Source organism: Adiantum capillus-veneris, chromosome 28 (genome assembly GCF_014529385.1).
Source record: "Adiantum capillus-veneris isolate H3 chromosome 28, ASM1452938v2, whole genome shotgun sequence".
In the NCBI taxonomy this organism is placed as follows: Eukaryota; Viridiplantae; Streptophyta; class Polypodiopsida; order Polypodiales; family Pteridaceae; genus Adiantum; species Adiantum capillus-veneris.
Window position 1 is genome coordinate 62,197,892 of NC_140958.1, and position 25,815 is coordinate 62,223,706.

Genomic DNA, 25,815 nt, shown 5'->3' on the forward strand with positions numbered 1-25,815 from the left:
CCTCTGCTGGCTCAACACTCCCCCCCTCCGCGTTCATGTCGTCCCTGACATGACTTTTAGGCTTGGTCAATAGAGTCCTGTCGTCTTGAGCATCTGCAAATGTGATTTGTAGCGTAGGTTGCCGATGGTCAAGGTTGGGCCGAATATTTTGCTTTCGTGAGTGAAAAAGCCGGTGTAGAAAGCTTCTTCGAATGTTTGCATGTGGAAGCTAGGCAAAAACATAATTCTTTGGTATAAGAGATGTAACACCTTTGGTGATGGCTGCAATGAAAGATCATACATCATATCCGTCACTGTGTCGGCCGTCGATAGTAGACTCGAGGTCGTGGCTTTATCTGGCGCGAACACTTCAATGCATGCTAAGAGAGTTCTGCAGATTTTCTTTAGCATCTGACACGAAAGGTCAGGAGAGCCAGTAAAGAGTTTGATGGTGCCCGTTAGGGTTTTCACCATGTAGGCTTTACCTATTTTCTCTCCTTCCTTTGGTCCTGGCATCCTTGGGTAATTAAGCCAATTTGGCTTCTTTTCTGCAATCCTGCCATGCTCTTTCCAGCTTCTGACTCTTGGCACCGGGCAGAAGGTTGCATCCTCCCGAATCTCCTTTGGACCCTCTACCAAGTAGATGAGGTAGGCTGGGTATTTGTTTAGCCAACCTTTCCTCCATTTAGGTTGAGAATCTACAATCTTCTTTGATTGTTCATCTTTTGTGATGTCGCCTTCGTAAAGAGCGACATACTGCTCCTCCTCTATTCTCTTTTTCGTCTTTATCACTTCAAATTTCATCAGAGGGAAAGGCAGGCTGGGTTGCATCCACTCTTCATGGAGCACTTTTGTGTCTAACCCTTGAAGTCTAATGGAGATGAGAAGTCTCCTTTCCCATTCCATTTCCGCCTTGGCACTTTCCTCTGTTGACTTTTCTATTTGGTCCTGGAGCCTTTGTTCTTCTTCTTCAGAGATTTCTGAAGTCGAGGCCACTTCTTGAACTGGGGCTGGCTTTTCGAATGTGGTTGCCTCTCCGGTTTCTGGTAGCTCTATGGCTGCTCCCCCTGCTTCTTCTTGTGGTGTCTCTGTTTCTCTTCTTTGTTGCTCTTGGAGGTCTTGGAGCTGTTTGCGGAGGGCCTCATTTTCTGTCCTTAGTGTTTGGTTTTCTGATGTGAGCCGCTCCTCTGCAGCCAATGATCCCTCTGCCATGTGCAATCTTTGCACTTGCTCTAACCTCAGCTCTCTTTGCAGACTTCTTACCTGCTCCTCCAGAGCTGGTACGAGGGCTCCCTCTTGTTCTGTTCCTGCTCTGCTAGCTCTAGGGGTGGTCCTGAGTCTCATGATTGTCCTTTCTTGAAGTTCGACTCTTTCCCTTAGCTCAATGAGCTCATCCTTGGCTGCCTCCAGCTCATCTTCTATTCGCTCCTTTGCTTCCTGTGAGCTTGTTACCTCTCTTGAAGCTTCGGCTAGTTGGAGTATCAAGCCGTCTCTCTCGTTTTCTGCGTCGTAGAGTGATGCTTTATGACTTTCAGATTCAGTCATAGCATTCTCTAACTTCTTCTGCAACTCTGCTTCCTTTTGTTTTGCTGTCTCAAGTGCTACTCCCTTTGCTCTGGATCTTTCTTTAATCTTGCTGAGCAGTTCATGCACCATATGCATGTCTTTTTCATCTTCATCTGTCAACTTGACAGCTCTTTCTGCCACCACCTCCAATGGCTTCGGCTCGTCCATTTTCCTTTCACTCTCCATTGTATCCTTTGTCCTTTCTTTCGTCCCTTTCCGATCATCTTGTTTCCGTAGGGATATCCCATAAACTGCCTCTAGGGCCTCTTCTTCACTGTATCCGATCGCGACCAGATCCTCATAATCATCTTTCTTTTGCTGAACTGGATCTATCTCCTTTTCCTTGGTCCCGTCCTCCGGCTTTTCTATAACTTCTGTTTCTCTTTCTATTGTGGTTTCCTCCACAATAATTTCCATCTTCTTCGGGCTTGGTACAACAGTAAAAGAGGGCTGATTGTCCTCAGTCATCTTGGCTTTCCCTTTGTTTGCTTGCCCGTCTTTCTCTTGAGGATCAGTAGACTCCTCTGCTTTCTTCTTCCCCTTGTCGTCCTTTTGCAGCTCAGCTTTTAAAAGCTGTACTTCTTCTTCAGTATAAGGCTCGACAGGATTCTGCTCCAATATGGCCTCCGACTCCTCATAAGCTCTAATATATTGATCATATTGATCAACATGTGGCCTGGCTGAGCTGGTTCCGACTTTACTGGGCTCTGGCACCCACATTTCTTCGAAGTCCCCCTTTAGAGCTCTTTCCGCTCTAAACTGCTCCACCAGCCTTTCCATTCTTGCGGCTTTTTGACTTTTGGTCTGCTTGGGATCGGCCTTCTTCTTCACTTTCTTCTTGAGCGGCTCGTCCACGGCCTCTTCAGGTTCTGAAACTATTTCTAGTTTTCGGCGTGCTCTTGTGGACGCCCTCTTGGATACTTCTTGCTGTTCTTCCTCCTCATCGGCTTCTCTAAGCCACTCATTCTGGGAGGGAATCCGTGGCCCTTGATCCCTAGCTCCAATAGCTTCATAAGCTATTCTTGTTAGGATTTCTCCTCCTCCTATGTACCTTGGCTTCTGGTTGTGCATGGCGATTACTTGCTCGTGGATGTATTGAGCATAATTCACCTCTTTTGGCATGTTGCTCTTCAGTGCCCATGTGATGGTTGTCGCAATGGCATGGGGTGGTGTAGTATACTTCTGCGGTCTTTTACTGCACACATGGAAAAACTGGTTGTATAACCGGCAAAGGGTTGCCGCTCGTTGATCTGCCATATCTCCGTAGGTTGTATTTTGTTTCTTTGATCCATAGACCTCTATGGCCTCCCTTCTTTCTCTGACAGAACTCCCTTTGTTGTGCAGCTTCAATGCATCTGCAATGAGCTGTGGAGTGATCTGTACTTCAACTGTTTCTCCATCCATGGCTGTCAACGTGGCTTTCCCATCCTTCTGAATGGATGTTGCCAACTCATACACTCTTCTTGTGTCTACACCTGATGGTCTCGAGGTGAAGAACCTGTGTAAGTCAGCCTTTTCCAGGTATCTGCTTATGTTCTCTGATCTGCTATAATCCACTAATTCTTGTGGGATCATAGGTACATCGATCGATTGCCCTTGAGGATCTCTGAAAGTCCCCTGGTAGATCTTTATTCCCTCTTTTTCTAGTACTGCTTCCTCCACCCAAGTCTTGGTTGGCTTGAGGGTTTCTGTTGGAATATCAAAAGGTTCTGCTTCTGCAAGAGCATCCTTGATGGTTGGTCTTTTTCTCTTAGTTGCCGATGACTTAGCGGAATCCATGGATCCTGTAACTCCAATTTCAGAAGTTAGCGTCTTTTTAGTATTGAAAGCCGAAATGAAGCTTTTAACTATTCAAATGACTTGAAAATTGAAACATGAGCTATTCAGGGCCTAAGGATGCAATGTAGGTGAAAAAATATGCAAACTGGGCTCAAAAACATGCTTGAGACATCATACGCGTATGATGTCTTTTGTGTCAGAATGACTTCATATTGGTTGTGCTTGTAGCTGATAGTGTATACATGAGTATCATATGCTTGGATTTGAGTTTGGATCCCATTTGGTCAAGTTTTGGCCAGTTTAGTCCAGTTCAGGCTCTTGGCAAAATTTTGAAAGGGAATTGGATTTTATGATCCAAATTGGGTAAAACTTGGTGGATTACCTTCAAATGGCATAGAACACTTCTGTTTGGTGGTTGAAGCCCTGAGGTGCCAAAATCACATAGTGAGACATCATACGCGTATGATGTCTTTTTCATCAATTTTTTATGGGATTGGTTCTGTGGACTCTCCATGTGCTAGTGAAGGACTGTTTATACTCAAATCTGGGTTTGGACTTGAATATGTTGGAATTGGGACAAAAATAGGCTTTGTATGAAGGATTTTCTCTTAATTGGGCTAATGGGGTGATCCACTTGACCAAATGGTTCCAAACTTCATATGTAGCATGTATTAGATATATATAATGGATGTATGATGACAAATGAGCATTTTTGGCTCTGTAAGTGCAAATAGACATCATACACGTATGATGTCTTTTGTGTCAAAATGGTGCTTTTTGGTTCCAGATAGCTTGTAGATGTGTTAATCAACAATCCTACAAAGTTTCAATGAGTTTGGAGTTATTTTGACAAAATTAGGACCCATAATCAATTTTATGGCCTAATTTGCGTCTTTTTGGTTTTCCTTGGGTTTTCTAACTCCAATTCTCATGATACTTGGTTCATAGGATGTGATTAACATGTGGAATGAGGCTATGCACTCAAATGTTGAAATGGATGTGAAAATCATGCTGTGAGACATCATACGCGTATGATGTCTTTTCTTGAAATGTTGGTCTTTTTGTGCAAAGAATGCTTTGTGCTAGTGCCCTAAGCCCTGCTAACTAGTTTTCAACTTAAAAAGTCATCAGTTTAGCTAAAAAGCCCCCTTATAGGCATTTCAGTCTCCGAAGTCGTCTTTTTGCCTTGGAGTTGAATTTCTTCAACTTTTCTTCTTGAGAGTTGCATTTCCAGCTCATTTGATATGTTGCGAAGCCATCCAGTTGGTTGGACTTGACTTTGGCTCCCCGTTCTCCACCTTTATCCATTTGGTTGCTCGAAAGCGTCTTTTTCACCATCGGTAAGTGAATCAGCTTTCTTTTGGGTTTTGCTTGCAAACATAAGTCATCCATGTATAGTTGAAACTGCTTGTGAAGTTTCATGTCATTTGGTCGTCAATTTTAGCCGTTATGCCAAAATGACGCTTTGTGTGTCCGCAGCCGAATCGGTTGTTCCAACCTACTTTTGGTGATCCAAACCCGGAGATACTCCATGGTTGCATTGCCCTCGATGTTGTTAAGCTTCCTGAGAAGTTTTGTGTCGTTCCGACAACTTTTTTCTGTTTGCCTCTTGCAGGCTCTGTTGACCTAGGGTTTTTCCAGTCGTTCTTTCTCGAGCTTTGAGTGCTAGAAACTCATCTTCTATGTTAGGGTAACCCACCTCTAAGTTCTTGTAAGGTTTGGTTAGGCGGTTGTGCCCCTACCTAGCGTTCTTCCCCATTCCCCGTCTGCTCTTGTTTCTTGGTTTTGGTGAGTTTTCGCGACAAAAGTTAACGATAAGCATCAAAAGCTTATGGCAACGAGTCTACCTCTCATGTCTGGTGTCCTCTGAGCTCTCGTAGCAGTCGTAGAAGGCGGTAGAAGTTCGGATGCTCCTGTGTCCTCTTTGCTCTCTCCAAGACGGTAATAGTGGAAATGAGCTTGATAGTGAAGTGAAAAATACTTAACTTCGGGCTTCCCGGATCACTTGTTACCAAATTTGACATGTGCTCCTATCTCGTCGTGAAATACACTTTAGGATTTGAAATTTCTCAATTTGGACTCCATTTGACCTGTTTCTGAGAAATCTGTCCACTTTGCCAAAATTCTGTCATTTCGGGCTTTCCGCAACTTTTTCAGAATTGTACCCCATTTTTACCATGGGTTGCCCTTGTCATTAGGATCATCACCGTCTATTCTTTTCTTTTTTCCGATCTCATTTCACCTGCTTTTTTATTTTTCTTTTATTTTTATTAAGAAAATCATAAAAAATAAAGGAAAATAGCAAATTGAAGCCAAAAAATTCCAAACATACACGATAAATATCTGGTAACCCTGTGTATATGAATATACACTTCTTTGTGATTTTTGGACTTGGATTACCACTTTTTTCCACTTTTTAGCTCCAAAAACACTCTTATTTAGTGATATTTACACATCTAGAGACCCAAATTCATCATTGATCTCTTCTTTGTTGCAAAACAAGGTATATAAGGGCATAAATATTATCAATATCCGCAATCAAACATAAAAAATTGCAAAATCATGTAAGACACTGCCCTTGTAATATAATTTTTGTTTTTCTTTGTTTTTTCCGCTTGTAGCTGCTTTGTAGCTCCTGTATACCTCCCCCCCTCCGAGTCTGAGTCCTCCCGGACGACTATGAAGTGTCTGTGGGTGAAGCATTGTAGTTGTTTTGGTCATCAGTTCCCAATGCAATTGTAGAGCGATGATACAACAGTCTTTCCAATAAAGCTGCTCTTTGTTTGATTGAAGGATTGGTGGTCGGGTTTTGGGTTGGTTTTGGCACTTCAGTAGTAGAATCAGTAGATGGATTCTTCATTACCTTTTTGTCTTTTTTCACAATCCAAATCTGCTTCCGCTTTGCTTGTGCTTGCCACAAACTCTTTGCGACCCAAACCTGCTTTGTTCTGTGTGTTGATTTCCTCGCCTTGAAATACCTAGGAGTTTCCGTTGATTGTATTGAAGGGAGTTCCTTTTTACAAATCTTTGGGATCCAAATTTGCTTGCTATAGCTTTGTGCCGTCATGAACTGCTTTGGAATCCAGATCTGTTTCACTGTCCTTGATTGTCGGGGATCACTCTGTTGTCTGGTATTGAAGACTCTGTTTGTTTTTTCTGGCACCACCTTTTTTGGTCTCCATACCAATGTTGACTCCGTTTTATCCCAAGGTTGAGCTGTTATATTATTGCTTGTCTTCCTTATCCAATGTTGAGAGTTCCTCGTCGACGAGCAATCCAGTTGTGTAGAAACTTTTGGTTTCCATTGCTTCTTCCTTTTCTCTGTTTGTTGTTTGACCTTGTCCGTGGAATCTTCCTTTGGAGTTGGCTCTGCTCCTTTGGTGAACTTAACTGATTGACTTTTACCTTCGTATTTGATAAGCACTGATTTAGAACTCCAGTCAATCATTGCATTGTATTGCTTCTGCCATGGTTGTCCTAGCAATAATGGATGTTGTGTAGCTTGGTCTTCAACCACGTAAAACATATGAGGATACACATATTGGTTAATCTGTATATGTAAAACTGTGCATCCGACAGTTTTGATTGAATTCTCAGAGTAACTTTCTAACTCTTGCTTGGCAGTTTGTAATTTCGTGTCATTTGTCAATTGTCTATACAAACTGAGTGAAAGTAGGTTAGCTTGAGCTCCTGAATCCAATAGTGCTCTGGCTTTAATTTGGTTGGTCCCTACTTTGCATTCAATGATGGGTTCTTCTTTGTCATTCCCCATTTCTGTTATACTAACTGCGTTTATTCGTATTGCTCCTTCATTGCGCTGTTTCTGGCGCAGTAGTCTTCTTTTCTCCATTCTTTCCTTCGCCTCAGCTTGCGCTTCCTCCACAATCTTTTCTTTTTCTGGACACGCAGCTTTTCTTGATGTATTTTGAGAAGCATGTCTTGTGTTAGCGGCAACAGATACTTTTTCACTCTGCATCCACTAATCCAATTGGGCATTTCTTCTCCGTCTAATGTAGCAAGCTTGACGGCTCCACTTGGTGATAGATCTTTAATCACCAGAGGACCCATCCCTCGCTTTTTAAGCTTTTAGCATGCTGTTTCAGAGTGTAAACTAGGACATAGTCCCCAACTTTAAACTCTTTAGTCCGCACATGCTTATCAAAAAATTCCTTTTGTCGCCTTTTTTGAGCGTAGATGGAAGCTACTGCTTTTAGGCGAAGCTCATCTAGCTTTTCCAGGTCATCTATTCTATCAGAGAGCTCGTGCCCTGTCCACTCTAGATCCTTAGCCACCCTTAAGGTTGAAATCAAGAATTCTATTGGCAAGATAGCATTTAGCCCAAAAACCATGTTATATGGGGTCGTTCCTATTGATGTTTTATATGCTACCCTATATGCCCATAATGTTGAATGCAACTTCTGGTCCCAGTCAGTTCTCGACTTAGATACAATCTTCGTAAGGACCGTGCATATGGTTTTGTTTGTTGCTTCAGCTTGTCCGTTTGCTTGTGGATGATACGGGGCTGATTTCCTATGGATTACCATGAATTCATCTAGAAGGATCTCTATCACTTCATTTATGAAATGTGTGCCTCGATCACTCACAATTTCTATTGGCAATCCATATCGTACAAAGACGTATTCATACAGAAATTGTGCCGTGGTCCTGGCATCTGCTTTTTGAGTTGCCTTTGCTTCGACCCACTTTGTTAGATAGTCTGTAGCCACAATGATGTATTGTGCATGAGTCTTATATGCAGGAGGTGAAATGGGTCCGACATAATCAATCCCCCATTTTGCAAAAGCTCTTGCCCCCATCATTGGTCTAAGCGGCATATCATCTCTTTTAAGTGGTACTTTGGTCCGCTGACAGTCATCACACCGTTTAACGTATTCCTCAGCGTCCATATGTAATGTTGGCCACCATATTCCTGCGGCTAAGACAAGTTTTGCTGTCTTATCACCTGAGAAATGGCCTCCACCTACTCCTCCATGAGCTTGCTCTAGGATTATCACATACTCAGACTCTGATGCGCAAATCCTAAGCTGGTTGTCTTTACCTCTCTTATAGAGTTGATCTCCTATTAAAGCGTAATCTCTAGCTTCTGTCTCTACAGATTTCTGACGAGCTTTTGACGTTCCTTCTGGGAAAGTTCTATTTGTGAGATATTCAACAATATACTGACTCCATTCTGGAGCGATCATTATCTGATATAATGTTGAATACTCGGCTGGCGGTTTTGATGAACATACAATACATACTGTGACATATTCATGTACGCTTTCTTTCATTCCTGGCCAATAGACTCCCAATTGTAACAAATTCCTATATGTGTTCCTTCTTGAACAATGAAATGCACATTCCTGAACATGTGCTTCGCACAGATATATATTATATTCCTCAGGATTGATGCATAGTCGTAAAACATGATCATTTCCCAATTGATACAACCTTCCTGCAATCAATTGAAGATTCTTGGATTGCTGAATAGCAATATGTTTCAGGTTGTATTCTCTTCTATCGAACTCTCCTCCATAGGTTAATAGGTCAACGACATTTTGAGACCACTTAGGTATCATTTCTATGTTGAACAAGTACGCGTCTGGCATGTCGTCATCTACTCCTATAGGGTCTTCTCCATTCGTCAATCGCGAAAGATGATCAGCTCTAAGATGTGTTTTTCCTTTCTTTACTACTACCGTGAAGTCGAATTCCAGTAAGATAATGAACCATCTCACTATTCTCCCGGTATTGCATGGTTTATTCACTAGGTAGAGCAAGGCTTGGTGATCCGTAAAAAACACAAACTTGTTGGCTAGAAGATAATGCCGAAATTTCTTCACAGCATATATCATTCCTAATCCCTCTCGCTCTGTTGTGGTGTAATTCTTCTCTGCATGGTTGAGCTGTCGACTGGCGTAACAGATAGGAAAATCCATGTTTCCTTCTTCTGGCTGAGCCAGAATGCATCCTATTGCATATGCAGAAGCATCTATGTGCACATGGAATATCTTCTCCCAATCTGGTGATTTCAAGACTGGAGCAGTAATGAGTGCCTCTTTCAATTTCTTGAATGATTCCTCACATTCCTCTGTCCATTCAAAGTTCACTATTAGCCTGTAAAGTGGTTGGCCTATTATAGCGTACATGTAAATGAATCGTCTATAATATCCACAATGTCCCATAAAGCTCTGTACTTGTTTCGCATTGGTTGGTCTAGGCATATCCACTATAACTTTTATCTTCTCTAAATCCGTGGATATTCCGTTTTGTGAGACAATATGTCCCAGAATTCTGCCCTGTCGGACCATAAACACACATTTCTCAGGATTGAGACAAATGCGATATGTCCTACATTTCTCAAATACTTTTCTTAGGTGTTCTAGATGCTCATCTCTCAGTAGAGAATGTACACATAAGTCATCCATGTATATTTCGAGAAACAGCCTTAAGTATTCTTTGAAAGCATGCGTCATCAGCCTCTGGAAGGTTGCGGGAGCATTGGTTAGACCAAAAGGCATAACCCGATAAGCATAAATTCCCCACTCCGTTGCAAAAGCTGTTTTATGTTGATCTTCCAATGCTATGGCTAGCTGGTTATATCCTGAAAAACCATCAAGAAAGGAGTATGCTGTTTTCCCTGATACACGCTCTAGAACATGATCAGTTATCGGCAGGGGATAATTGTCCCTGATTGTTGCAGCATTCACTTTCTTTAGTTGACACACACTCGGAGTTTTCCGTTCTTCTTAGGTACTACCACAATCGGAGATACCCAATCAGTGTGTTCAATCTCGTATATGAATTCAGCTTCCATTAGCTTATCTATCTCTTCTTTGATTCGCTTAGCAAAAGTATCATTATATGTGTATGGTCTCTGTCTGCTAGGCTTTGCGTCTTGTTTCAGTGGGATTGAGTGTTGGCATATCGATGGGTCAACTCCCTTTAAGTCCTTATAAGACCATGCAAACACATCCCTATACTCTCTGAGAAGACTCAAAAGTCTCTCTTCCTCGCTTGGAGACAAATCTGTGGCTATGTACACCGGTCTAGGCGTCTCACCTGGAGCTGCTAAATCAACTTTTTTTGCATCCTCCGGTCCGTCATAAGATTCGTTCTCCTTCCTCTCTCGAATAGGTGGGGTTAATATCACCTTCCTATCCTCTATTGTGAATTTCCTATAGTGAGAGGGAACATCCATGTTTTCCTTGATTTTGACGTTTTCGTCCTCTCCACTCTCAATTTCTGTAGTCCAAACTTCTTTCAGAGTTTTCTTGAGCTCTCTGTACTTGTTTCTACGTTCTAACTTGGACTCCGTGTATTCTCTGTTGCGCTTGTTCTTTTCTGATTTTTCTGTTTCAGTTTTCGTTCCATTCTTTTGAACTTGATTTCTTGAGCCTCTTTTGTCTTTTCGTAAGCTCTTTTGATCACTGCCTCTCATTCTTCCAGAAATCTTATCCTTAACACAATCTTCAGCCTTTACTAGCATTAGGAATTGATTTTTTCCTCTTATTCTATACATCGGATTGGTTCTAACCCCTTTTGTTTTTCTCTTTGCTTTATAACGTTTCTGGCGTTGTTTAGTTTGGTTCGGAAAATCATAAAATCGGACATCCGTTATAGTTTCTTTGTTTCCGCTTGAATTGTCCGTTGACTCGTTGTCTGCTTCATTTCCCCACTCCGGATGATTGGGAATGTCGTGAAACACCTCTTCTTCATCTTCATTTTCCAGTGTATCGTTCTTTTCAGTTTCTTTTTTGAGTACAGTTCTCAACATGAAATACGGAACCACGTCGTACCCGTCCTTGTCGCAAAATTTCGTTGTGGGACCCTCCGGAATTGCACAAACATCTAGGGTTGCTAGAATGTGTGTCCACTCTAATGGTTCAAACGTATCCTCTGGAAAGGGTTCTCCTACATAAGTTTCGTCTTCGATAGCCCTTTCTAAAACACATTCTTCTCGTTTCAGACTTCCACATTTCGAAGCTCCACACATCCATAACTCCTTGGGTTTACCTAACCAAGCTGGAAATTCGGATCCCGCCAAAGTAGCTGAATCAAACTCCTCTACCGGTGTTCGGTTCACATCTTTGTAGCTATGGTCTTTCAGTTCACACGTGTAGTGGTTTCCATATTTCTCAAGTATATGTGATCGTAGCCCCAATCTTGGACCATTTTCAACTGTCTCATGAATGGTCTTCCCAGTATGATATCATAGTTATTCTCCTTGCCAAAATCGACAATAGCGAAAGTATGTTCGTATTCAATGCCGCAAGAAGTCACTACAACTTTCTCTAATAACCCCATAGGTTTCTCCATGTGTCCATCTGCTAATTGGAGTTTCAACCTAGTCTTTCTTATTGCTGGTTTTCCCCATTTTTTCCAGATTTCTTTTGTAGCAATGGCTACCCCAGCTCCGCTGTCTAGTATTGCCATTGTGTTCACTCCTTGGAATTCAACTGGTAAGGTTGTATTCCCCTCTTCACCTTCGCAATACTCTCCGACCTTGTTTAAGGGTACAGGCTTAGCGTTCTTTTGTGGCTTGCTCAGCTCCTCAATGCTCTCTTGCAATCTCAATGTTGGATCTTTTATCCCGAATTTCTCCAAGCATTTTCCTACAGTGGTCCACATATGTGGTCTTAGCCTCAAAAGCTCAGCTAGAGTGATAGTGCATGTCACTGGTGTTGACAAAATCTCTATCAATCCTTGCGAGTCCATGACTTTTTCTGATGAGATTTTTCGTGAGGGAAGTGCTCTAATCTCGGATTTTGCTTCATACTCTCCTAAGTATGAAGGTAAGGTTTTCAGTGAATGAGGTTTGCTCTCCATTGTTCTAACAGAGCCCCCATCTCCCCAGTAAGATTGCAGATCCAAGTCCACTTGAGATCCTGCCTCAAATTCCACTATGGGAGGATTCCTGATGTCCTTTTCCCAATTTGTCTGATTAGCTTGGCAACTTAGCTCGTTTGCAAAGTTTGCCTCTCTCACTTGTTTCCAAAATTCATTGTAATCATCATCTCTTTCGTAACTCCTCTGTATGACTGGATGAAAACTCTCTATCTCCTGATCGGTTGTGTTCAATACTATGCGGTCATCCTTTTGTGTATTTTCAGGCTTTTGTGCACTGGGAGTCTTTTCAGCTACCCGTAAAACGATAGTCTCTTGCTGAATTGGGTTTTCCTTTCCACAATTCATTGTTTCTTTTGGTGGTTCTAATAAGGTTGTGCAGTCTCGATCATTCTCTGGCACATTTCAAGTCTCTGCTTTTCCAATTCCGCGTTTGGGTATGTCATCCACCTTTGTTCTTGTGTTTGGTTGTTGTTCTTTAACCTAGCTTCGTAAGCTCTCATCAGTGCATCCAATGGTTCGTGTACCTTGTCGACTAGCACTGATCCCCCGAGCTTAAGCTCGTTGTTTCTTTGATACTCTTTTGTTTCGTCTTTCCGGGCTCATCTCTCGTTTCCCGTTTTGACTCTCAAGTTTTTCTAATCTAGCTTTAGTTTGCTTTAGTTCCTCAGCTAGAATAGCGTCTTCACGTTCTTTTCTCAACTTCATGCGTGCTTTTCTAGCTTTCCATGTGTTTTTCTGACTCCGCTGTCCTTGACTAACTACGTCAGTCGCTAACTTTCCATTCTCAGGTTCTCTAGTGGTTTTCTTAGCTTGAGCTCTAGTAACAACTTGAGTTGGTATCAGAGTTTCATTTTCAGACCCACTGCTGGTAGGAATAGTTTCTAGCATATTCAATGTCGTCTTTTGCACTTTGTTTGGATTCTTTGAACAACCCTCAATGAAGTGAGTAACCCCACACTCAGTGCAATAAGCGTTAATTCTAATGATTTCCGTATGTGGGCAAACATTCATCAGATGGTCACCTCCACACTTGTAACAGGGTCCTAGTGCTGGTCTTGGTCCCGCTTGATTCGTCCTTTGTGGATAGGATGGTCTCTGTCTTGCTAACCCTCCATGAGCTATGAACATCAAGGTTCTTGCGTCCATATTGTATCTCTCTTCATCAGAAGCACTGGTAACTGTGGGTATTCCAACATTCCCCATCATGCCCCATGGTTCTGGTTGTTTTGGTTCTTCTGGTGGGTAATACACTGTCGGCGACATGTGTGCACCCGATTCTTCGTAATAGGCTTGAACAGGCACTAAGGCTTGTTCTTCCTGATTCTCTAAGGTTGGTGCATATCTAATGCCCACTGGTCTTGCTCCTGGTAAAGGTGGTTGTTGTCCCAATACCGGTTGAGGTCTTTCTATCCCCATAGGTCCAGGTACATTTCCCGTTGGGTATCGAGGTACTGGATGTACTTGAGGTGGTGCTAATTGAGCAGGAGGTGCATACTGGCGCTCCCTTACATACCCTTTGTTGTAATAACACTCCTCTGTTGGATGATTTGTCCATTTTTGTTCAATAGCACACCATTTCAGTGTTTTTGGCAATGGTTTTTGGTATGGTGCCATCCTTTTTAGAGCATCTTCTATCATTTGCTCTACATTTGGCATGGTTGTTGTTTGAACATTCTTTTTAGTGGTAGTCTCGCTCGCTACGGAGGAGGAGCTACTGGATGCAAAATCTGTATCCGCTGACACCTCTCCATAAACCGTACAGTTATCCACTAAGTACAATGCTTCTCTCGTCACTTGCTCGAAACTTGTACAAGCTTTCAAGTGCAAGTCCTTCTTGAGAGTGTCGTTCCTCAGTCCCTCAATAAAGAGAACAGATAGTCTGTCATCTTGTGGTCGTTCACGTACTGGACATCTCTCAATGTATTGTTTGAAGCGAAGTGAAGCTTCCTTCACTTTTTCATGTTCTCTCTGTTTAAAAGCATATATTTGTGAGACCGTATTGTGTTTAATCCCTCGTTTTGAGAATTCCTCAGCAAACTCTCTTAGCAAATGGTCAATGTCATGGAATCCCCCAATGTTCATTGGTTGAAACCATGTCAATGCGGTACCTTCTAGAGTAAGACCAAATCCCTCGTATTGTGTATGGAAATCTGTTATCTGCTCAGCTCTTAAGACTTGCTTAAAGAGTGACACATGTGCATACGGATCTCCTGAACCACCATACTTCTTTGGCATACACTTGGCTACTTGAGATGGTCTCATACGTCTATGATCTACTACCAATCTCATTGCTCCTGTGTCTCTGCTAAAGCTTTCTCTAGCATCATGGACTTCATGGGTTACCCTTGTCGGTTCCTCTGCCCTGAATCTACTACTGGGAGGTAAATGTGATGGTTCCGCTTCAAACCTTGGACCTGGCGTGGTATAGGTGGGGATTGGAATAGCACTACCTCGATTTGTCTCCATTGACTCTCTGGAATGTAATGATCCCATTGGTCCGAGCTTCGAGTCCCAAGGTTGACTGAAAGAGTCAGCAACCTGAGTTCTTTGTCCTCCTGTTGTCATTGAGTTTTGCACTCCATTTGTTGGTGCAGGTCTATGTGAGCTAGAAGTAACATAATACTGATGTAGTGGTCCCCCAAAGTATGTATATCCTTCTAATTCTTTCTTGCCCATTGTTGAGTATTGCCTGCCATACTTATCGTAAGCGGCAATTTTCACTTCCGATCCCTCTGTGTAGGTAAAGACATAAAGTCTTTTTTGGTCTGTCAACTCTCCGGTGTAGGGTTCTTCACATTTATAATAGAGATCTTGCTCCCCATTATTATATTTGTATAGCCCAACATAGATGTTATCAGTGTTGATCCTTGTAGTTTCATTCTCTCTTCTTAACCTCGCATTAGGGAAGTTCATTATTGGTGCTTTCTCCTCAAGTTCTTCATCTATTTTGGCTTTGGTGCCCATCAATCCCCACTTGTCCACAATGTTAGGGTTTAGGACTACCAAGTACATGGTACCCTCGTCATCTAGATATCTATCTCCGCTATAGCTCACAGGCACTAAGTCCTTGAACTCACTAGGTCTATCTTCTATCTTTACACAATAGCGGTCCATTCCATCTTTGTAGATCTTGGCACCTTGCTCATTGTCGTACTGGTATTTTATGAACAATAGCTTCATGGTGGTGGAAGGGTTTGATGATCCCGCTGCCATATTTTCTCTGTTGTTCAGGTTCAAGTGTTCCAAGTTTTCGGTGAAAATCTCGTAAGACCTCTCCGAAGAAGTATCAGAAACACTTCCTTCAAAGATCGGCTCTAATGGTTGCACCCAACTTTGGTTTACACTTCCCTCGGTTGATATGACACTTGTTGGTTCCCCTTGTTTTGGTTGATTATTCCGGAGATTCCTGCCCGATCTCAAATTCATCAATTCCCCTAAAGGACTGTAACTTTTCCGTCTCGGCAATTTGTTTTCCCCAAGTTTTTGTGGTCAGAATTGATCCAAACTGATTGATACTTGGTCAACTGTTTAATCTTGTCAGTTGGACAACTTCTGTTTCATCAAGTGAAAATTTTGTTACTGTTATGCTGAAAAAGACATTATACGCGTATGATGTCTTTTTTCACAGATTTTGACTATTTTGGTTATGCTCACTCTCAATGGCCCCTTTATGCTCTGTTCACTCACAAAATTTAGTTTGAACTCTGTTTGAGCAAGCTATGGCTAGTTCAGGCTTTTCTTGGCAATTTTTTGCTTTTGACTTGTTTTTTGGGTCAATTGTGATCAAAATGGGATGAAACTTGAAATATAACCTCTAGACAGCTATTACAATGGATCTGTGTTAGCAAAGTATCAAAATATGTCCAAAATTAGGTCAAAGACATCATACGCGTATGATGTCTTTTTCATCAATTTGGGTCCAAACTTGATATTTATGCTTTCTACAGTGTTTGTAACAATCTTGTCAGGTCAGATTTCAAAAATAAGCAGTGGAAGTGCCAAAAGACATTATACGCGTATGATGTCTTTTTTCACAGATTTTGACTATTTTTGGTTTTAAGCCTTCTCCAATGTTTATAATTGAGTTTCAAGTGTTTTTGTCAGGTTTGAATGTAAAAACAAGATCTGAATCCAAAATTTCCTATTCTTTGCGTTTCTTGGACTCCGACTTGTCTTTTTTGGGTTTCTTTGAGTGTTAATGCTCTTGTTTTAAGTTGATCTTAGGCTAAAACCCCCCTTCTAAACACTCTGGCAATGTCAAATTTTCAATTTTAGTCTCTGTTTAGGTTCTAAGACATCATACGCGTATGATGTCTAAAGTTGCAGATTTCCAGTTTTTCAGCACAGAACTCTTCCAATAGCTCTTTTAAGTGCTCAGCAACAATCAGTTACACAGAAAATTTTTCTGAACTTTGTTTATTGCATATTTCACTACCAAAGAGACTTTTTCAGTGATCTAACATGCAATCAAACACATCAAGCAAATAGAACACCAATTGATAGCTCTAGATCAGGATCAAATCAGGCCCTACCTAAGCTACTTCTAATCATAAAATGGATTTTTTGCAATTGAAAATATAAAGAGATTTACTACCACACAAGGAGTAGCAAATGCTTTTTATGTCAACAACCACTTAAACACCATCAAAAAACAATCTAATCTAAGCTAGACTAAAAATACTGTCAACACGGAAGACCCAGGAATACCCCACTTCCTAGTATCTCTCGAGACCTTCGGAGTCCACCACTCCTAGATCTTTTCTAACTAAAGTATACAAAGTAGTTTATACGACTCACCTCGTAGGATTAGTCTAAGGTCACCTACTTAGGGCTCTCGTCCCCGGCAGCGGCGCCAAATGTTAAGGCGGTTACGCCGCTAGCGGAAGCTAAATAGCGAGAACTCAACCAACAACAGAATTTGTCAGACGAGGACGGAGCTTGACCCGCAGGCGCATGGAAACAACTAGGTGGGTGTCAAATCACCTACTCGACCTTCTAATGACAATCACTACTAAGGAAATCAAATCTAAGTTCTAAAATACGCAAGTGACTGAAATCCGTACTACGAACGAATGCTATACGAAACAGGATCTAGAATCATCGAATCGATCTCAAACTCAAGGGGAAGTCTATACACTAGGTAAGAGCAACACCCTAAAGACTTGAACTGCAAAATCAACCTATAACCACTCCGTGCGGTAAACGCGTATGAAGACAGGCCGAAAAATACAGGTGACCGAAACTTGACCCCGATGGTACTAATGTGTAGCTCTACTCGTTGTGGTTCTATAGATATGCTGCACGCTCTATTCCGACACACGAGTGGGAAGAAAACTCACACCGAAGCTCGTAGGAACTTACCTCACGTAGAAGCCGATAGCGCGCACTCTTGGTATCTGTGCGTAGCTCTCACCGTTGCTAACACAATGGCGGTGTCGCTTCTCCAATGGCGGTCCCGTAGCTCGCGTAGCAAGGAGATAAGACTCTCTCTCACTCTCTCTCTCTCTCAGACACAGTCACGGCGCTCAAAACTCACTTTGATTAATAATTGAATCTCCTTTAGGTTACAAAACTTTGGCTTATATACCTCAGCCTTGGAGGTGAAAACATCTCTAATTATTTACATCAGCAGGTGAAATTACGTCGGGATTACAAGCCGGAAACTCAATTGAGTCCCGTTACTTAATGAATGGTTCAAATCAAAATTAAATGTCGGAAAGACATTTATTACAATCAATGGTTACAAAATGATGGGTGTGAGCAAAAATGCGGGTGTGATCCTCTGCTGGCTCAACACTCCCCCCCTTCGCGTTCATGTCGTCCCTGACATGACTTTTAGGCTTGGTCAATGGAGTCCTGTCGTCTTGAGCATCTGCAAATGTGATTCGTAGCGTAGGTTGCCGATGGTCAAGGTTGGGCCGAATATTTTGCTTTCGTGAGTGAAAAAGCCGGTGTAGAAAGCTTCTTCGATGTTTGCATGTGGAAGCTAGGCAAAAACATAATTCTTTGGTATAAGAGATGTAACACCTTTGGTGATGGCTGCAATGAAAGATCATACATCATATCCGTCACTGTGTCGGCCGTCGATAGTAGACTCGAGGTCGTGGCTTTATCTGGCGCGAACACTTCAATGCATGCTAAGAGAGTTCTGCAGATTTTCTTTAGCATCTGACACGAAAGGTCAGGAGAGCCAGTAAAGAGTTTGATGGTGCCCGTTAGGGTTTTCACCATGTAGGCTTTACCTATTTTCTCTCCTTCCTTTGGTCCTGGCATCCTTGGGTAATTAAGCCAATTTGGCTTCTTTTCTGCAATCCTGCCATGCTCTTTCCAGCTTCTGACTCTTGGCACCGGGCAGAAGGTTGCATCCTCCCGAATCTCCTTTGGAGCCTCTACCAAGTAGATGAGGTAGGCTGGGTATTTGTTTAGCCAACCTTTCCTCCATCTAGGTTGAGAATCTACAATCTTCTTTGATTGTTCATCTTTTGTGATGTCGCCTTCGTAAAGAGCGACATACTGCTCCTCCTCTATTCTCTTTTTCGTCTTTATCACTTCAAATTTCATCAGAGGGAAAGGCAGGCTGGGTTGCATCCACTCTTCATGGAGCACTTTTGTGTCTAACCCTTGAAGTCTAATGGAGATGAGAAGTCTCCTTTCCCATTCCATTTCCGCCTTGGCACTTTCCTCTGTTGACTTTTCTATTTGGTCCTGGAGCCTTTGTTCTTCTTCTTCAGAGATTTCTGAAGTCGAGGCCACTTCTTGAACTGGGGCTGGATTTTCGAATGTGGTTGCCTCTCCGATTTCTGGTAGCTCTATGGCTGCTCCCCCTGCTTCTTCTTGTGGTGTCTCTGTTTCTCTTCTTTGTTGCTCTTGGAGGTCTTGGAGCTGTTTGCGGAGGGCCTCATTTTCTGTCCTTAGTGTTTGGTTTTCTGATGTGAGCCGCTCCTCTGCAGCCAATGATCCCTCTGCCATGTGCAATCTTTGCACTTGCTCTAACCTCAGCTCTCTTTGCAGACTTCTTACCTGCTCCTCCAGAGCTGGTACGAGGGCTCCCTCTTGTTCTGTTCCTGCTCTGCTAGCTCTAGGGGTGGTCCTGAGTCTCATGATTGTCCTTTCTTGAAGTTCGACTCTTTCCCTTAGCTCAATGAGCTCATCCTTGGCTGCCTCCAGCTCATCTTCTATTCGCTCCTTTGCTTCCTGTGAGCTTGTTACCTCTCTTGAAGCTTCGGCTAGTTGGAGTATCAAGCCGTCTCTCTCGTTTTCTGCGTCGTAGAGTGATGCTTTATGACTTTCAGATTCAGTCATAGCATTCTCTAACTTCTTCTGCAACTCTGCTTCCTTTTGTTTTGCTGTCTCAAGTGCTACTCCCTTTGCTCTGGATCTTTCTTTAATCTTGCTGAGCAGTTCATGCACCATATGCATGTCTTTTTCATCTTCATCTGTCAACTTGACAGCTCTTTCTGCCACCACCTCCAATGGCTTCGGCTCGTCCATTTTCCTTTCACTCTCCATTGTATCCTTTGTCTTTTCTTTCGTCCCTTTCCGATCATCTTGTTTCCGTAGGGATATCCCATAAACTGCCTCTAGGGCCTCTTCTTCACTGTATCCGATCGCGACCAGATCCTCATAATCATCTTTCTTTTGCTGAACTGGATCTATCTCCTTTTCCTTGGTCCCGTCCTCCGGCTTTCTATAACTTCTGTTTCTCTTTCTATTGTGGTTTCCTCCACAATAATTTCCATCTTCTTCGGGCTTGGTACAATAGTAAAAGAGGGCTGATTGTCCTCAGTCATCTTGGCTTTCCCTTTGTTTGCTTGCCCGTCTTTCTCTTGAGGATCAGTAGACTCCTCTGCTTTCTTCTTCCCCTTGTCGTCCTTTTGCAGCTCAGCTTTTAAAAGCTGTACTTCTTCTTCAGTATAAGGCTCGACAGGATTCTGCTCCAATATGGCCTCCGACTCCTCATAAGCTCTAATATATTGATCATATTGATCAACATGTGGCCTGGCTGAGCTGGTTCCGACTTTACTGGGCTCTGGCACCCACATTTCTTCGAAGTCCCCCTTTAGAGCTCTTTCCGCTCTAAACTGCTCCACCAGCCTTTCCATTCTTGCGGCTTTTTGACTTTTGGTCTGCTTGGGATCGGCCTTCTTCTTCACTTTCTTCTTGAGCGGCTCGTCCACGGCCTCTTCAGGTTCTGAAACACACACACACACACACACACACACACACACACACACACACACACACACACACACACACACACACACTCATGCAAGCCCCTTTACACAAAGGGCATAGTGGACACATGTGAGCTCCCTAGCCCAATTGCCCACAAGGTGCACTCAAATCCTATTGGATGGCCATAGAGGTGGACCAATGAGAATTAGGCTAGAGTAAATCTAGAGTAATTCATTTAAAAAAACACTTGATGAAAGAACCATTAAGAATTAATGTCTTTAGAAGACTATTGGACAGTCTCCCAAGGGGCCCAATGAGCATTCAGTAGCCCAATGGCTTGCCTGATTCCTATTGGCCAGAAAACAAAGGGGTCCAATGAGAGTTTAGTTGCATTATTTAATTACCTAAAGCTCTTACAAAAGGGGAAAGGGGGACACATGTCACAAGGCTATCACTTATGCTTCTCAATTTTCATTGGCTAAGCTTTGCAGGGTCCAATGAGGTGTCAGCATGAGTATTTTGCAAGAGGGGTCGACCAAGAGAGAGAGGGGGGACTGATTTTGGCAAGGCATTATGACACACACACTCACAAAATCTCATGTGTGAAGCAAGAAGACTCTCTCTCTCCTTCTGAAACTTTAATGGAAAGCTCATCATCGACTCCAAGCTTGTGAGAAGGGAGGCCTACACCAACAACTCTTGGCTTTGTGATGCAAATCCAACCAAGAGCCAAGCTTCAATGCATGCTCATATCCTCTACCATGCTAATTACTAATCTATGCTAAGCTTCTATGAGTGATTATGTGAGGAGAAATATTTCTTTCTTGTAGACTACTTCTTCTTCCTCTCAGTCTACTCTCATACCCTGCTAGCTCTCACCATCTTCAAAGGTGTGTGAGGTCTTGGGTCTGAGACCATGAGGGAATTGATATTGTGTTTTATAAGTGTGTGCATGGTGCTTGAAGCTTCCATCTTCATTGCACCATCAAGTTATTGAAGGAACACAAAGTATTGTATTGTAAAATGTCTCCTTTGATGGTACAAAGCCTTTTGGAGGGGGGACTGCTGGCTCCATGTAAATCCGGTCCTCAATTGTTGTCAGTAGTTTAATTTCTCTCTCTTTTGAAGTATTATTCATGCCTATCTAACTAGGTGTTATGCTTTTTGTTGCTCTCTCCATCCAAGCACTCTTGCTATGCTCATTAGGAATCTTTTCTAATGAAATGCTCACTATGTCTATGCTATTTTCCACTACACACAAGTTACTAGGCGATTAAATGTTACATTGGTATTAGAGCACAAGGTTTCTCTTTTCTTGCTCAAGAAGGGATGTCCTCAAGCTAGCTATTATTAGAGCACAAGGTTTCTCTTTTCTTGCTCAAGAAGGGATGTCCTCAAGCTAGCTATAAATGGTTGGTATTATTAATTGCAATTGACTTAGTAGAATAGGGATTTTTTAGCCTTGCAGTGCACCTGCCTTTGTGAAGATAACGGGGAGTCACCGTCGAGAGCTATGGTCTTAATAGTGGAGTCCTATGGGGCTTGCCTCTACGGCTTAACCACTATTGTGCTATTAGAAGCTTGATAGCAGCCGGTGCTGTTTTGGTGTTGAAAGACCCTCTCTTCTATTCCTTGCAATAAATGATATTCGAGCCTTATGTACAATAGCTTGAGTGCTTTTCTAAAGGGGTAAAGACGAGTAGCAACTAGGGCTTGAAGTGCCAAAGTACACCTAAAAAAAGTTTACACCTAAAAGTTGCTAGAATGGCTAACAATAGTAAAGAGAGTGAAATTGATGTTGATAGCTTTGATTTTGCTAATGAGCAGTCTACTAATGATGCCCCTATGCTTGTAACTACCTTGTTTCTAGGCAGCTTCGTGCTCATGGGATTCTCCAAGCTCCCCACCATGAAGAGAGAGTACCTAGGAAGCCTCCTTGGGAGACTTCGAAAAGAGACCTCTCTTTGATTCCGGAAGAAGAAGAGGATCCATACGAAGGGCTCAAAAATTTACTTCTTGATGACGCATCTCCTTCCCAAAGGAGAACTCAAGAGCCCCCACCAAAGGAACGAGAATGAAGTGAGTCTCTTGCCACCTCGACGGAGATGGCTCCACAAAGTTAGCGGGCAAAACTCTCTCCATCACCTCCTAAACGGAGAAGACCATCGCACACTTCTCCACACCATAATTCAAAGAGGGATGATAAAAAAAAAGAGAAGAAAAAGGGGAGAAAGGAGTCACCCTCTTCTCCATCTTCTTCATCCACTTCCTCTTTTGAAGAAAGTGTTGGTGCAGACAAGGAGGAACAAGGGAAGAAAAAGGTGAGAAAGAGGTCACTCTCTTCTCCATCCTCCTCATACTCTTCCTCTTCTGAAAAAATTGATGGTGCAGCTCTTGAATCACCTAAAAGAAGAGGCCATAGGAAATCCTATGTCGCGTGGAAGAGGTCGTCCAAGCTCAAAAAGTTCAAAGAGGGAGGAAAGAACATCTCTTTCCTTACCTACGATGGCACCTTTGGTGCTACAGACAAAGTCTTGTCCTTCTTCCAACAATTTGATGCGGCGTTTGGAGATGAGGGCTTCAAGGAGTCTTCTAAGCTACACCATGTAGCTATGCATTTTTCAAAAGTCCGCCAGGCAATGGTGGTCTAGCCTACACGCAAACAAGCTCCACGAACATGAAAAGCTTTAAGAGCTTCCATTATGAAGCAGTTTTTGGCCACCAATGCCAAAGACAAAGTACTCACCGAATGGCGAAGCTTGAAGCTCTCTCCCTACAAATCCATTCACAAATATGTAGACAAGTTTTGGGACTTACATCTCAAAGCCACTGTCTTCAAAAAGATGGATTTTGGAGAGAAAAAACAACAATTTTGTGCGTACTTAATGGCGGAGTATGTTAACTCCGAAAGGCCACGCACCATACCTATGATCATACACCATAGCATGGTGGCTTCACGAATCAATTTCCAAACAGGGGCTAACAGAAATCTTAAGCCCATGGAAAACAAAGGTTCCAATGAGCCTAAGGGGAAGGAAAATTTCCAAAAGTCTCCTAAGGGCAGTTCCAATAACAACAAAGCTAAGGAGAAGGGAGTTTACGATGGCAAAAAAAAACTCTCTCGTGAAGAGCTTGAGAGTTCTTGTCGCAAGGATAACCGATGTTTCAAATGCGGCGAGCAAGGGCATGCGTACCGTGCTTGCTCCAAAAAGAACACCCACCCATGAGCCTTGTAGAGCTACCTTGGTCAAAATCCAAGAAGAGGAAGCTCACCACAAAGGATCTCCTCTATGTGCCATGCTTGGGAAAAGGTAAGAGAACATGATGCTTTTATTCTTTTTGACCCTGGTTCTACTCACAATTTCATATACACAGAGTTGGACACCAACCTAGGAATCCAAGCCTGTGAGATGGGAGATGTCCTACCCACAGATGGTGCTTTCAAGGGGCAAGAAGCTTCAGTCACTCCCTTAATCGAGAAATTGAGGCTCCATGTCCAAAGCTATGTGGACAAAGAGGACTTCTTTATCTCTCCCCTCAAGCACGAGGATGTAATCCTAGGGGCACCATGGTTTGATCGAATGGCTGCCAACGTTAAATTCCCTGAAAGGAAAATCTACTTTAGGTTTAGGGAAAAAGATATGTACATAGATGTCAAAGAGATGGGTAACACCATACCCATTGTACATACGCAAGCTTTCAATAAGTCAATAAAGAGATCTATTTCCGTGTACATCATTTTTGTTAAAGATTGTCAAAATGAACCTAATGCTTTAGCAAAAGAAAATATAAACAATCACAAGAAATTAGAGTTTTCCAATATTCTCAAGGGGTTTCAAGATGTTTTTATTGACGACATCCCTTGTGAACTACCTCCTAAACGAGGCAATGATGACCATGCACTTGAACTTCTCCCTGGAACTTCACTACCTAATAAACCTCCTTATAGAGTTTCTCAAGAGGCGATTATGCGGCAAGTGCATGAGTTAGTTGAGAAGGGCATGGTTAGGCATAGCTCATCTCCATTTTGCTCACTTGTGTTATTAGTGCAAAAGAAAGATAGCACATATCGCATGTATGTCGACTATAGAGCACTAAATAGGATCACTATCAAAAATAGGTTTCCCATTCCATGGGTAGAAGACCTATTTGATAAGCTACAAGGGCCGACCTACTTTAGTAGAATTGACCTAAAAAGTGGCTACCATCAAATAAGGATAGTTGATCAAGACATTGTAAAGACCGCATTTCACACTACGTTTGGTCTTTACGAATACATTGTCATGCCTTTTGGGTTGACCAATGCACCAACCACATTCAATTGCTTGATGGAGAAGCTATTCAGGCCTCACCAAACCTTTATTGGAGTGTTCTTGGATGATATTATCATCTACTCTAATTCACTAGACGAACACGAGCAACACCTCCAGGTAATATTTCAAGTCTTAAGAGAGAATAAACTTTATGTAAATCGAAAGAAAAGTGAGTTTTTCTTACAAGAGATTCATTATTTAGGTCACATTATCTCTCAAGATGGCATCCAAATGGATCTATCAAAGCTAGAGGTAATAAAAGGATGGCCTAAACCAAGGAATCTTCATGAACTAAGAAGCTTTATAGGTATGTGTGCATACTATAGATGCTTCATAGAAAAGTTCTCACTAATAGCTGGACCATTACATGACCTAACAAATAAAAACGTTAGGTATACATGGTCTACCAAGGAGAACAATGCTTTTGAAAAGCTTATCTCTCAACCTGTGCTTACACTGTCGGATCTCTCAAAGCCATTTGAGGTCCAATGTGATGCTTTTGGTGATTGCCTTGGAGCTGTTTTGCTCTAATAAGGGCACGCCATAGCCTATGAAAGTCGGAGGCTCGACCCTATTGAGCAAGCTCTAGGAATATGTGAAAAGGAACTCCTCGTAGTTCTACATGCCTTACATTTGTGGAACCGCTATTTATTGGGGACTCCTTTCATTCTGTGGTTGGACGGATTACCAAAGTCTTAAGTACTTCATGACGCATACCAAGCTCTCCAACAAACAAATGAGGTGGGCAAATCCTTTCGCAATTTCATTTTCATATTGCTCACATTGCTGGCAAGCATAATCAAGTAGCCGATGCACTCTCAAGACGGCCGAAAGTGAATGCGGTTTCCATAGCAGCTCACAATGTTCTATCTTCTATGATAGATGAGTAAGCTATTGATCCCGATTTTAGAGATGTGATTTCAGCCCTTGCACTAGGGAAGAAAGAGGAACCATTTACTTACAAGATGGTTATCTTTCTATGGCAATAGACTATGCATTACCAACTCACTACGTGAAAAATTAATGTATGAATATCATGCTCCTCCTTATTCAGGGCATAGAGGGATTCAGTCTACCCTAAAAGGGATTGAAACATATTTCTATTCAAGGCCTACCATGAAAGAAAACATACAAGAGTATGTTTCTAAATGTG